Source organism: Mya arenaria, chromosome 12, assembly GCF_026914265.1.
Source record: "Mya arenaria isolate MELC-2E11 chromosome 12, ASM2691426v1".
In the NCBI taxonomy this organism is placed as follows: Eukaryota; Metazoa; Mollusca; class Bivalvia; order Myida; family Myidae; genus Mya; species Mya arenaria.
Window position 1 is genome coordinate 18,736,221 of NC_069133.1, and position 15,975 is coordinate 18,752,195.

At 34.4% G+C, this 15,975-nt stretch overlaps 1 protein-coding gene across 3 annotated transcripts in view; it reads left to right on the forward strand.

Annotated features, from left to right (window-relative positions):
• LOC128212271 (uncharacterized) overlaps positions 1–15,975 on the forward strand; it is an 81,795-nt gene that overhangs the window by 26,291 nt on the left and 39,529 nt on the right. The gene's annotated exons all lie outside the window — the stretch shown is intronic.

Genomic DNA, 15,975 nt, shown 5'->3' on the forward strand with positions numbered 1-15,975 from the left:
TTGACTGGGAGGTGTAATCTGGCCACTTGTCTATGTGCTAAAGGGTTAACTCTAATTAGAAAGATCACTGTTGTAAAGTCATTGTTACTTCCCATTTTTACTCATCTTTTTATGTCATTGCCAAACCCTAGTACACAAGTGTTCATTAACATCATAAATATTTTTTTATGATTTTGTTTGGGATGGACCCCATAAGATAAAAAACAACATCTCTGTTTTAATAAAAGAGTACAGTTACAAGGCCAGAGTTTTTTATCTTTAGATTTACGGGAGATTTTTCAAAAAGTTGGGTAAGGAGGAGGAAATAAAAATAAAAATAAAATGCATAAAATGTCCCAAAGGAGATATAAATAAAAATAAAACGGATTTTTCTCCGATTTTTTTTATTTTTTGAATCTTCTTATATCATGAAGACAAAACACCTTACTTGTGTCTGCTATTTCATAGGCTGAAAAAAGGGTGATAGATCACCATAAAGTTTCAAAAGCGTAATTAAAAGATCCTTTTAATGACTGAAAATATTGACCTCAACACTGTGAGTTCAAGCGCTCATTGAAATTAATTGCGCGGGCGCATCGGCGCCCGGCGCATATATTGATTGTTTTAGAAGTGTCCCTGGTGCAATGGGCTTGCGCATGCGGCGTTTTCATTGTTTTGATCGCACATGCGCCGTTTCTTACCGTCAGCTCTCGGATAATTCCGAAGCAGTTCGCCATTAGACTGGTTCCTGTTCGATTTTGCAATAGATGATTGGTAATCTTCTAATATGTGAAGCTTTGAAAATATAAGGCAAATTAAAACCAGAGATTTTTTTAAATAACTCTTTTAGAGAAAAAAATATCATAGATGCACAGTTGTTGAGAAAACTTCTTTTTTTTATTTAAATATTTTTACATAAAAGAATAAACCACGAATGCGCAGAATGTATCTTAAATAATCTTAGAAAATCGGTGAACTAGTCTATTATCTGATTACCCGTTTATGACACGTACGGGTCAGATGCAAGCGTCCAGTATACTAGGGGTATCGAGGTCAACACGCTGGCGGTTGGAGAAAGGTATTTTCATTTTCTTTTTACGAAGTGAACTGAAAAACTATTGTTATTTCATATTTATCATTTTAAAAGTAGGTTTCGTGTCTTTCGATTTAAACAGTAGCACGGTTTTTTTTTTGCGGTATTCCTACTTTCACTTTGGACAACATTTGAAGGTTTTTCCAAATTGCGTCATTAAAACCAGGAATGATAGCCGTCCAATGAAAACGCTTCTTGCATTTCAGATATAGGCGTGTGTGCGGTCAAGGTCGAAATTGCGAGAGGGTGATTCGAAGTGAAATACCGCAACAAAAACGTTCAATTTGGACATCAACGCGTGTAACTGAATGAGTCACAATGGTAGGGATGATATTTCAAGCCCTTCTTTGTAATGCATGCCCAAAGTTTGCATGTCAGTCTGTAAGTAACAAGTTTAAGGTGATTTGTTCGTAGTCAATAAATTTTTGCATCGTTTTCATTATGCACCAGTTATTATTTTAGACTAATGCATCAGTCAATTAAAACCACGCCCCCTCCCCCGGTCAGGGGAATAGCGAGGACACTGACCATAGGTCCAGCCAATCTTGGCTAAAATCACGTCCTGCGGGGATGAACAGATGGTTTAATCTCGCCAAATGCCCCCGCACCCCAGGGGCCCTAGGTAAGGCCAATTCCCTGCTATATTTAAAGCCAGACATAGCCATCCCATTCACCCAGCAATGCAGGGCCACCTGAAAGTTAAAAACATGGTCCATTTCCCCGGCTATCCCCGGTATAACCAAGGACCTTGGGGGTCGTGGTTACAATTGACTGGTGCATTAGTTTAAAATAATAAACATGTTTTGCGGGATTCTGTCTCAATAAAATGTATATTTATCATCCTACATTCCAGTTTCTACTACAAGAGTTGTAAATATTGAACAGAAAGGGCTTCATTTTCAAGATGAAAACTGCAAAAAATGGCCACCAACAATAATGGGCCAGGACTGAGGAGTTCCAAGAAATGAGTATTCTTCAGCCCACAACTATCAGTGCTGCCCCACTGCCCAAAACCAGGTTTGTTCTCTTTCTTAGTTTCCTGTTAACTTTATGGTTTCAGAACAATAGCCAGCATTCATATTAAAAATGATATCCCAAACCTTCTGCATTTTGTGTTGTTATGTAACACAACTAAAGCTAGGCAAATATTTTGCTATTTTAACTGCAACTATAAACAGCATTGCTTTTGGTATTAACATTCAACCTTTAATAAAACAAAAACATATGGATGTTTCAATGCATTTCAATAAATAATTGAATGTATTTACAATTATTCACAATTTCATATAATGTTTAAAAAAAATTAACTCTACAAGCTTACATTATTTCACAATATAATCTTTGTTTAGGCATCATTTTGATATTTATTTTGCACAAAATACATGACCTATGAACAAGCCTTCCTAAAAATTAATAACAATTTTTCACTTTTTCTAACAAAATTGCTTAACTCAATAGCTGAATAAAGGAATGAAATCATTACTTGTATATAAATACTTAATCTTAATTATTATTCTGCAATTCATGCATCAATGTTTGATTTGTATAACCTGATTCAGAATTGACATCAAATTGCAAATTACCTGTCAATTCACATTTCGAATAAAGCTTATGAAATCAACCTTGAAACCTAACAAATTCACCTCAGTTTAATGTTTAGAGTTATTTCATTTCTCATGTTTCATGTTATTAGGTCTTCAGTGCTACATTCACTTATCATGATATCATAACAAATTCCTTCATATCTTTTTAGAGTGTGGCAACAAGTAAATGGACCTTGACAAATGTCCTTCTATGTTAGAGCCAGTCCCTTACACAAGTGGCCTACTATTGCACAGCTGAGGTTGTTATCAAATGCAGCAGTAGGTATGAAATGCGGAAACTGTTCCAACTTGATCTTCAACAGTTGAGTTACTCCTCATCACAATACCTGAACTGAAAACAATCGGTGACGATCCTGCACTTCACTTCTACCTCACAGTGCTCTTCCCTATAAACGCTAGAGGAAAGTTTGAAAATGAAAACCTTGTCATTGCAAGTGTGAAAGGACCAATTGATTCTTAACGAAACAACCTGCCTCAATGCTTTAGCTGACACTGCATCAAGTCAACACAAGGCAATTTGTTTTTCTTGCAACCTGACCTGTATGTTGAATCTGATCAAAATTGTACACAACCACTGGTCAAGAATATAGAAATACAAGTTGTATGATCAGTAACCTAAAATATTCTTGAATATTTGAACATAATAAAAGAGTATTTGTTAAAGTTATACATATTGTGTGTAGTGTAGGTAAGATCAATGTCAAGGTTATTTTGGCTAAAAACAAGGAAAATGAGTCTTGATTCATAACATCGATGAAATAGCAAGCTTTAAGTATTTTCGATAAAAGTGATACATATATTTTGTAGGTGATGTCATAACCTTGTTTCACTGTTTTTGAAGAGAAAACACATGTTATAAATATATTATCACATTTGTGTTTTTTTAGCTCGACTATTTTAAGAATAAGGTGGGCTATACTATTCGCTCTGGTGTCGGTGTCCGGTTCAAGTTTTAGGGCAAGTTGGGATTTTCACTTATAAGTCCAATACCCTTCATTCAATTGACTTAATACCTCACACAGTTGTTCAGGGCCATCATATAATGGGAATAGATAACTCCTTTATACAAGTTATGGCCCCTGATTGACTATCAAACTTAGGTTAAAGTTTTAGGGCAGGTTGGGATATTTATTAATAACTTCTCTACCATTTGTTCATTTAACTTAATACTTGACACATTTGTTCAGGACCATCACACAATGAGGTTACATAACTCTGTATTATCCTCAATACAAGTTATAGCCCCTGATTGACTTAGGTTAAAGGTTTAGGGCAGGTTAAAGTTTTAGAACAAGTTGGGATTTTCACTAATAAGTACCAATACCCTTCATTCAATTGACTTAATACTTTACACAGTTGTTCAGTGCCATCACATAATTAGGTAAGATAACTCCATATCATATTTTATTCACATAATGGCCCCTGATTGAACTATGGAACTTAGGATTAAAATTTTAGGGCAGGTTGATATATTTATTGATAACTTCTATACCCTTCATTCATATTATCCTGAATACAAGTTATGGCCCCTGATTGACTTAGGTTAAAGTTTTAGGGCAAGTTGGGATTTTAATAAAAAAAACTTCCATACCTTCATTCAATGCACTTAATACTTCGCAGAATTATTGACGACCATCTTACACTAAGGAACATAACTTCATGTTAACCCTAAATACAAATTATTGCCCTTGAATGTTTTTTTTTCCTTTTTAACTCTTCTTTTAATTTCTTTTGAAAGGCACATTTTTATATTCCTAACCACATTTTCATAAAGGGAAAACAAGATATTTGAATGACCTGTGTCATTGTTCGGGCGGGCTGGTGTTAGAGCAGCGTCAAAGTCACCTTATGTATCGAATAATTTTAGCTAGGTTTGACATAAAGAGACCAAACTTGGTATATGCAAAGAGTTTATGGAGACCTTTTATGGGAATGCATTTGAGGCTCCTATGATCAAGGTCAAGGTTACTATTAATAGAAAAAGGGTTGGTTTTGAATAACTTAAGTAAGGGTCTTCTAATTGGTACCAAATTTGGTATATAGGAAGAGTTTATAGAGACCTTTCCTGAGATTGTGTTTTTTGTCCCCGAGAGTTATGGTCTAGGTCAAGGTCAAAATAGAAATATGGTAAGTAGTGAATTACTCAAGTAAGGGTTGACATAGTGTGACCAAACTTGGTATATAGGACAAGTATATGCAGAGCTTTAATGGATGCTTTTTGGTCCCCTAGGGTCGTTGTCACTGTTACTAAAAATAGATTACTGTTTCAGTTAAGGCTGACATACTGTGACCAAACTTGATATACCGTATGTAGGAAGAGTTTATAGCACGGACACGAGTATGTGTACTCTGACATTTAAATATCTCGTGTGACTTTGATCTTTGAGTTATGAACCCTGGTCAATGTCACTGCTCATCGTCTCAATGAGGACAACATTTGTACCAAGCAATATGGTAATCCATCAATGCATAAGTAAGTTATAGCACGGACACGAAATGTTACAGCCAGACAGACAGACAGACTGATGAAGTGTTTCTGTAATCCCCTCCCCACTCCGTCGCGGGGGATTTGAAATTTGATATTTATAAAATAGTGTACTTCCATTTTTGCCATTGTTGTGTTTTACCATTCTGTCAATATGTTAAGTGACAGTTGTGCCAATATCTTACAGTAACAATATATGACTTTACAGAATCGTAACATTATTTAATAACCCTTATCATAATGATTACTTATCTTCCTATTGTTTTCTTAAATGTTCTGCAATTTCAATAATTATTAACAAAACATGTTCCTAAAATCAGAGACATTTGACAGTATTATAAGACTTCTCATTCAAGGTTTTGTCTATCCTGAACACTGATGTTTGTATAATGCTCTGTAGATATCACTATGCTTTTGCTAAGTTTAATTCCCATTAATGTTTAAATTAATTTTATATATGTACATATATTTAACAATGTTCTGTTTTTCAACATCTCACTTAAACAGTAACAAAGTGTTAATTTACAAGAAATACTTGTATTTATATCACTATGTCATTTTGCCATGTCACCCTTCTTTACTACCTGTTAAGCTTAAAGCTGCACTCGCACAGATTTACCATTTGTACAACTTTTTTTATTGTTTGTCTTGGAAAGCGCAAATTTTGTGTTAATATCCGCAAACAAATGATTTAAGATTACTGACAAAAGATCAAATCACAGATTTTCATATTTCCATTTGAGAATTAATGTCTTTTGGCTTAAGCTGTTATTAACAGTTTAAGAAAATTGCATAAAACATCAATTTTTGAACTTAAGTATAAAAATCTGCAATCTTATTTTGTCAGCAGTCTCATATAACTGGTGTCAATGGATTTTCGCAAAATATGGCTAGTTCTTAGTAAAAAAATGAAAAAGTTGTCAAAACGTTCAATCTGTGAGAGTGCAGCTTTAACTCTGATGAATATATCATTCAATGTCTCTTTTATAGGCACTGACTCTCCATTTACAAACATTAGAATTCATAATGCTTAAAAAAGTACACCTGTTTCAACTTCTCAACTTACCCTGCTTTTTTTTGCATGACTTAACCATTCTATTGTGTGTTGTTGTTTTTCATTTTCGTGATTTATGACTTTTCAAACTTTAAAAAATAATGGCCTTTTGGCTATCAATCATATCAGCAATGCTTATACTGATAATATAAAACTCCAGGCATATCATTTATAGTTTTGGGTTTGACAACTTTCAACTTTTAAGTTAGTAAATCATTTAACAAATATCCCTATTTTCAACCCAATTCATTCCAACATAACAACTGAAACTGAGTCTTTTTAAGCCCCCCCTCCCCCATGTAAAAGATATTTATCACCCTATAAATAGTTTCATTCAAATACTGTGCATTTGCATACTAGGTACATATTACTAGGTTTTCATGCATTTTCATTTATATTCTTTTCTTTCATACCTGTTCTATTTCATTGCTTATGAAATAGTGGCAGCATGTATTTTAGTATTGTATTAATATGTCTGTGCGCATTCTTATTCCAAGTACTGGTCATAATGTATATGACGCACTTACACCGAATTATAACAAATATTCTTTCTATTGTTTATTACATTTCAGTACAACTCTACCATTCCCAGCATACATTCTAACTCTGTATATTTTGTCATCATGCTTATTACTCTTTGTTGTTTACAAAATGTATATACCGGTAAAATGTCATATTGCTCATGTTCTTTCTTGTTTGTACATATGTTCACATTTCAATAATACTCAATGCAGTATTTATTCATATATTTCAATGTCATACTTTAAAGAATTGAGAAGTTTTACAGGCAAAATAACATTAACACATTTCCACCAAACTTTGTACAAATGCTTCACTTTTCATGTATTAAAACATATTCCTCACTTCATTTCATTGTAACCTATAATTTTCAAGCACTTTCTTCATAAATCTTTTGTGTCATTATATTTCCATACACATTCAGTGATCAACTTCCTAGTCATACCACTATCAACCTGCATCACATTCTGCTCATCATTCTTATATCTTATGCCTTAAAAGTGCATAATGCATGATGATTACATAATGTTTATTACGTATAAGTGTCAGTATATGCTAAACTTGTTTCCTTTGTTTAAAACATCCTGCATGCCTATATATCATCTACGCCACAGAACAAGGAAAATGACATTACTAATGATGATCAGACTTCTTTCTTTCAGCTCATGTATAACCAACTTATTTTAGTTATTAAATGTATTTTTCTAATTGTGTTAAAATCTGTTACATAAGCAAACAGTTTTATGTGTTTTTCAGTTAGAAACAATGGTTTTGTAACACTTAATTATACGGTCAACTTGTTTCGCGAATTATTAGCCAAAAGTAAACATTGTTTTAAGCAGATGTGCCTTAATTAGTTTTTTGGATAAACCTTTGGTGCTACTCCTGTTTAAAGTCAACAATTCACCAAAGTACTTCAAATCCTCAACGTTTCGAACTTTGCCCAGAATTGACCAAATCATGTTGGCATATTTAACATTTCAGCTATCATATCAGCCACTCCTAAAGAAAACCACCACTGTGGCCATGTTGTCTTTTATAGATGTGTGTATATTGATGCAGTTCATGAATAAAGTTATTTGATACAATTATGGTTTCGGTCATAGATATACCATCAGTTGTACAATTGTTATTGTGTTATGTTTTATTTTCATTTCAAAACAACAGCCCAATTCTGTCATCTTTTAAGTAACTTCATTTCACTGACATCTACAATCAATGTTAGTCCTTGCTTTATTCACTTCGTTCTGACCCTACATATAGACTTGCATAACCAATAGTTGGCCCGCGCTAACATCCAATTGCTGCATCTTGCAGCAACTTTTGTACTTGTTGTATATATTTGTTCGAATGCATCTATGCATATGAGGTGCAAATATTATCAACCCATGGATTTTAACCCATGAAACATGTCAGTGTAATAAAGAAGTTTAAATGGCCAATTCTAACCTTTTGCCCACAATATAAGCATATCCTTTCCATTGTGAAGTAATCAAACATTGAACACAGTTTCAGACACGGTGGGGTCAAATGTGTTTTTCTGTCTTTAACGAAATAGCACCGTGACAATTTACCATGATGTGGTTTTTATATAGAAAATATAACCAAAAAAAGTAGAAGCCCTGATGGAAATTCCTCTTCACTTCAAAGTTTGACAGGGCTTACGGATACACAGGCAGTCAAAATCTACATTTATGTACTTCACCAAAGAAAATTCGGGAGCATTAAGATAAATTTTACAAGTGTTATATGTTTAAAAAAATAAACAGGTCTAAGAACTGATTTTAGAATCAGTCCTGAAAAATATCCTTCTAATTCCAGCTATGCCCGTTGGCAATAAGCAACGGATAAGTTTGACTTCTTGCACTGACTGCCAGATATCTTATGTTCAGATTTTTTTTCTGTTTTATCGGAAACACACACTATGTTATTATTACATCATTTTCAGTATTCTATAACGATTTAAATTCTAAATCATTATTAAACTAATTAACAACTACGAATATCACGATACCTTGTGTTTTTCTCTTCAAATATGTGATCATGAAGCAGTGTGTTCAATGCTCCCCAGAGTCAAATTCAGAAATAAATATCCATTTTGACTATGATGAACACGATATCATTTTGCAGTTTGTGTTTGTCAGAAGCTATACATTTTTGCGCTGTAATCCAATTCATCCTTGTTAATATACAACGTGCGCCAACGACTTTTAATAGACAATACAACCCATGAATTTCTCTCTCCTTATTTTGACCGGAAGTTTCGCAATCATTCCACGAAACGCGAACAACATACTGAATCTACAAAAAATCACAATAAACACGCTCTAAGTTCACCACGGTTTGATTTAAATAATGAAACATAAACATCGGAACGTTTTTGTAGTAAAACATTTCTATATTATATAAGCTGCAGAAATTTTGAGAAATAAGGGGTATGACAAAAAGTACTTTCACTTTTGACAGGACGTTGTTATGGTAACGGGTACCTGTTCTGTTTCCCCGTGTATTTCCGACTGGTTTATGTGGTTTGTGCAGTAAAAAGACCGATAATGAATGACAATTGGTACACCAGTTGGTTCTGAGATATGGGTTATAGAACACTAATTTTATTTTTTTCTTAACATTGGAGCAACGTTCGTCGGAAAAAATAAAAATAAAACTACGAAAATGAATTTTATTTTTATTTGGGTTTTGCAATATTTAGGTACGGCGCTCCCGTAAATCTAAAGATATAAAAACTCTGGCCTAATGGAAGTCGCAGAATGTTGTAGCATATTGCAAAAACTCTCTTGGATTGGAATATTTGCAAATAGGGAAGGAAAATTTTACGTATTAGTGAACTCATTGTTTGATGTTTGTAAAGTTCTTAATAATGGAAAATTGTTTGCTAAAAGTATAATAAAGAATATAAAAAATATTTTTTGGATTGATGTATAAAGCATATTTAATAGTTACATTGACAAATTATCCACCGATACTATTGAAGATATACTAGATACAGTCCTTTGTTTTACAACCATCATTTGAAGATTGGTAAGAAAGGTATCTAAATTGTCAAAAGTCTTTTTAACAGAGGAATATGTTTCATTAGCTCTTCTTATTTTTTAAAAAATCATCACAAGTATCAGCATATAAGTTTCATTATGTCTCCCTTCATGGGGGGAGGAGAAATTTCAATGTTGTGCTTGCAATCTGTCTGGATTGACAGATTGATTGATGTTGTCACAAAACAAAGTCTCCAAAATTGCTGGAGATATGTACGAAAATTCACAGACCTGATAAGTACACCTCGCATTTTTGCAACGTGTTTCTTTAAAAAACGTTTCGCAAAAAATAAATGCGTTGCCTTTGCCGGAGAAATTGCGTCTACCCATTAAATTTTGGGGATATATTCAGGGGTCGCTAACGCTGTGTTGCTCATATTGCCTTTTTATCTACTGCTACAGTGTATGACTTCCGAAAACATGCACGCATGGGCTTACCACGACATGCAGGTATTTTAACAGTTACTAAAAGAAAATTGTAATGCAAGATGGGGAACGTAATTTTGTTTCATGCAAACATTTAGTGAGAAAAATGTTTCATGGTAAACAATATGGCCGATTTTCAATGAAAAGTACCGATTCAGGTTCCAACTTTTGCCTGGTAGGTGAACTTTTTAGATTTTTAAATATGAATGGGTCCAGTATGCTGCAAAAACATGTTCTTCGATTGACATCTTAGTTTGGTATCATAACTTTTGAGATAAAAATGTCATTGAACAGATTGTGGCTTACGAGGCAATGTTTACAAATAATCATGTTGATTTCATCACAATTTTCTCAGGGAATATGGCATATCTGTGCATGTTGTAACTGTGCTTGCATATATATATTCTTATTTTTCAAACTACATTATGGTTATAACTTGACAGAACATGTTTCCTTACAAAAATTTTGTTCCTTAACCCCCAATTTTGTTTATTGCAAACACATTTTGGTGGCAAACACAAACAAACTTATGCACATGATTGTTAAGTTTTGAAAAGATAATTTTTTAAGTTATGAGAATCGCTAATGGTCATGAGTCTTTCAGTTTGGTATGTGATGACTATAGTTTGAAGTCAAGGACTTTTTCACTTCAGGAACTGACTTGAAATTCAACATGGCCTGATTTAGAAGGCAAAGGAGCCTCACGTTATATAGAAAATCACACAAATTAAGTCCTCCCCTGATGTAATTAGTACTGTGCTAACAAAAAGACTTTTACCCGATTGGAAGGGTAAATGATATGTCTTAAGTTAATTGATACTAAAATAACCTGCGAAAGGGGATTCACACCTTTAGGAAGAATTTGCACCAAAGCATTGGTTATTGTATGTTTTCATAAGTGTCAAAACAAGTCATACAAAATATAATTTGCTTTTATTTCATTAAGCAAAGTGTTTGTTAAATGTGATTTTTAGCTCGACTATTTGAAGAATAAGGAGGGCTTTACTACTCGCCCCAGCGTCAGTGTCTGTGTCAGCGTCGGCGTCGGCTTAAGTTTTAGGGCAAGTGGGGATTATCACTTATAAGTCCAATACCCTTCATTCAATTGACTTAATACTTTACACAGTTGTTCATGGCCATCACATAATGAGGTAAGATAACTCCATATTATCTTTTATACAAATTATAGCCCCTGATTGCCTATGGAACTTAGGTTAAAGTTTTAGGGCAGGTTGGGATATTTATCAATAACTTCTATACCCTTCATTCAATTGACTTGATACTTCACACAGTTGTTCAGGACCATCACACAATGAGGTTACATAACTTCATATTATCCTTAATACAAGTTATGGCCCCTGATTGACTTAGGAACTTGTGTTAATGTGTTAGGGCAAGTTTGGATTTTAATAAAAAAAATATATATTCCCTTCATTCAATTGACTTTATCCTTTACTAATTAGCACAATTATAATGATGACCATCTTACAATACTATTATATAACTCCTTTCAAACTCTAAATACCAATTATGGCCCTTGATTAACTTTTTTTCTAAATTTTCTTTTGATTTCTTTTTACAAGCACATTTTTATAATCATAACCAGATTTTCACAAAGGGAAAAAGTTATAAGAATGACTAGTGTCATTGTTTGGGCGAGCTGGTGGGAGGGAAAAATGACTTGTGTCATTGTTTGGGTGGGCTGATGGGAGGGATGAATGACTTGTGTTATTGTTTGGGTGGGCTGGTGGGAGGGAAAAATGACTTGTGTCATTGTTTGGGCGAGCTGGTGGGAGGGCTGAATGACTTGTGACATTGTTTGGCCGGGCTGGTGGGAGGGATGAATGACTTGTGTCATTGTTTGGGCGGGCTGGTGGGAGGGAAAAATGACTTGTATCATTGTTTGGGCGAGCTGGTGAGAGGGAAAAATGACTAGTGTCATTGTTTGGGCGGGCTGGTGGGAGGGATGAATGACTTGTGTCATTGTTTGGGCAGGCTGGTGGGTAGGATGAATGACTTGTGTCATTGTTTGGGCGGGCTGGTGGGAGGGAAAAATGACTAGTGTCATTGTTTGGGCGGACTGGTGGGAGGGATGAATGACTAGTGTCATTGTTTGATCAGGCTGGTGGGAGGGAAAAATGACTTGTGTCATTGTTTCGGCGGGCTTGTGGTAGGGATGAATGACTTGTGTCATTGTTTGGGCGGGCTGGGAGGGAAGAATGACTTGTGTCATTGTTTGGGTGGGCTGGTGGTAGGGCAGCGTCAAAGGCATCTTATGTATCAAATTAATTTAGCTAGGATTGACATCAAGTGACCAAACTTGGTATATAGGAAGAGGTTATAGTGACCTTTCATGAGATTGGGTGTAAGGCCCATAGGATCAAGGTCAAGGTTAAAGTTATTATTAATAGAAAAATGGTTGGTATTTAACAACTTAAGTAAGGGTTGGCATATTGCGAGCAATCTTGGTATATATAAAGAGTTTATAGAGACCTTCTATGAGATTATGTTTTGGGCTCCCGAGAAGAATGGTCACTATTTACTTTTTAATTTGATTTTATTGTTTTGACAGACACATACATCAATACTGTACTTCTACGTCAAAGTGGAGTAGTCGAGCGCGCTGTCTTACGACAGGTCTTGTTTATGTACGTTACTGTTTAAAAAAAAATCAGAAAATGCTACTAGGGTCAAACGCTAGTTTAAAGTTCACATCCTATGGTTGAAGGCCTTCTTGCCTTTTTTTCGTGTGGAAAGTTCCCCTAAACGTCACTGGCTATTTTTAACCACCAATTATAAATATCACTTAATTATTCACTACATTGTTTTCAATATATTATTTATCTACATTCCCACAGGAAACAAGGGCATTCTAAATTTGGGTTAGTGGGAAAAAATGACAATAGCATCTGACCACTTTCACAGTTGCAAAGCATGATTTTTAGGGATTTTTAACTTCGTTTTTGCATATGATCGAACCAAGTGATTTGTAGATAACGGGTTGAGGCTTTACAACATTAATAAAACTGACTAGAAATATATTTATTGGACGGGAACAGAGAAATAGTCTTCAGAAAAGTAAAAACTAAGATACCTTAATCACTTTTATGACCGTTAATTAACATTTAGCAATGCCGCGTACAGTGTTGACACGCAGTTGGGTGATGCAAATGAAAGCGGTGTGCGATTAGCAAAACTGCAAAAAACATGTGGTTGGTATTGTGTACTTGTGGATTAATGTAGGCGGACTCTACTCTAGTATTTGTTCACAGAGATATGGCCCTTTGATTTTTTATGATATCCATAATGATTGCATGGATTTATTTCTATCGTGGCACAGCAACTGAACATTATAAGTAAAAGTGCATTATGTAAAAGGTTGTCCAATCGCATGCAAGATGACTGGCAGGCTGCCATATGGGATGTTGTGGGGCGAAATACTCTTACAGTTTACAGGATGTGAGTTTAAACTCCAGCACAGCAGACCCAGATAAACTCAATTAACAACAAACAGGTGGTGCTCTGCATGAATTGTTTTAAAAATAAGCTTCAACATGGCCAAATGGCTTTGCCGTAATTATTTGTTCACATTAATTTGACAATCAAATCAATAGGTGTTATTTCTGTGAATTTTCTGTACAGTTGGCATATTTTGGATGGGTTGGAGGGAAATTTGGAGACCAGACTTTGTTTAATGATGTTTAACTTGTCATTAAAACATAAAATCCTGGACGGCAACTTTGAATGATTAATGACTTTCCTGAATATAATACTCAATGAATATATAAGTAATGCACACACATTCCCAAATAACAATGTAACATTTTATCATGAAAAAAATCTGAGCATTTATAATTTAATGATTACTTAATGAAACTATACTATACTATTATGATTTTAATTTCTGAAAGTACAGTTGAAACCTGTTGGCTGGATATACCAGGGACCGCCCAAAATACTTTGAGCCTCGAGAAAATCAAGCCAAGGGGGATTGCTTACTTATTGTGAATTTATTTCTTTGATACCTAAAACAAAGTATCTGATTACACATTTGTTATTTGCTACGGTATCTCAGCAAAAGAGGAGCATTTATTGGTCATAGTATGCATCTTACAATTCTCAAAATGACAAATTCTTTACAATTTTTTTTTTTTTTTTAAATTTACGCTATTAAAATATAAACACATCTATGCAAAAAGAATAAGCACGCAATCTTTATATTGTAAGTAACACACACACATAGCTTAGGTTGTACCGGGTCCTTCTCTAGATTACTCAGCATTTGACATTTGTGAGAATTATTCAATTTAGAAAAGCTTTAAGCGCAATATTTTGATGTGTTTCAAAACGTATCGAGATTAATACATGTAAAAACGTGATTTTGACATTTGACTCGCATCAATTAAAGACAGAAATTAAAATGATGGCATGGTTGGTCAAACTGTTAAATGATTTAAATCTGATAATAATTATTATTCCAATCAAGCAACCTTGTGCTAAATGAAGCTTAATAAAGGAAACAAATCAAGGTGTGAATTTCTTACCTGAGCCCTTCAAAAATACATCGAGCAAAGCAAACAAAACAAAGTGTGAAATTCTTACTTGGGACCACAAAAATGACATTGAGTGTGGAGAAATATTGACCCTCAAGATATCGAGCCAACCGGTCAAATTTTATATGAACAAAGAGTTAACAAAAATCGGTCCTTTGAATATGTGGTTCGAGCCAACGAGGATATCGAGCCATGAGTTTCGACTGTAAATGATAAATTAAATATAAAAGATACCCGAACAACCAAAACTTGACTGCTACTGTCAGTGACTGTACAAGTTTTCACTTTTCACATCGGGTCCTGACAGAAATCAAACACACTGTCTTAAGCGCAGTCAGCCTCAGCAATATTCTCCTACCTCAAGCCAGGGAATGCTGTGGACTTGTGTCACTAAAGTAAGAAGCCATTCACTACAATACAAAGCCAGTCCTTGGCAAAACAATGCAGGACTGTCAAAACACAAAACTGTCAGACATTGCGGCTTTGGTTGGTACCTTTTGTTGTGGCTGCAACTTATGGTCACCTCGTATAAACAGGGATGAAATCTGTATTGATCCTGAATGCTTTCACGAAAAAAACTTTTGTCTCCATGACAACTGAAAACAATGGCAATGTTAATACCAGTTGCGTTGCCTATCCACTATGACAGTTGAGAATTAAGATTGCCTGCTCAATTTATAGCAGACTCACAGTCTCGAAATTTAGACAGAGTCTGAGTCTTTGAAACACTGTTAAAATGAGTCTGGAAATAGTCAAAGTCAAGACTGAGATGTGAGAACCTGTCCTCAATTGATACATCATTCAATTCTTAAGCAGTTAAAGCTAGTATTTTGATTATCAAAGTCAGTGATATTTGAATGTGAACTATGTATGCTATGTAATTATTCATCAGATAAAGAACTGTTTATAAAATTTCGTAAATATCTGCAAACCAATGATAAAAGATTGCTGACAAAAGATCAGATCAGAGATTTGCATATTACCATTCGAAAATCAATGTTTTATGGCTTAAACCGTTACTAACAGTTTAAGAAAAAATGACACATTAATTTTTGAACTTAAATACAAAAATCTGTGATCTAATTGTCAGCAGTCTTATATCACTGGTTTCCATGGATTTTCACAAAGATTGGCTCATTCCAAGACAAAAAATAAAAAAACCTTCAATATGTGAGAGTGCAGCTTTATATTGACTATTTCTCAAAGTATATATCT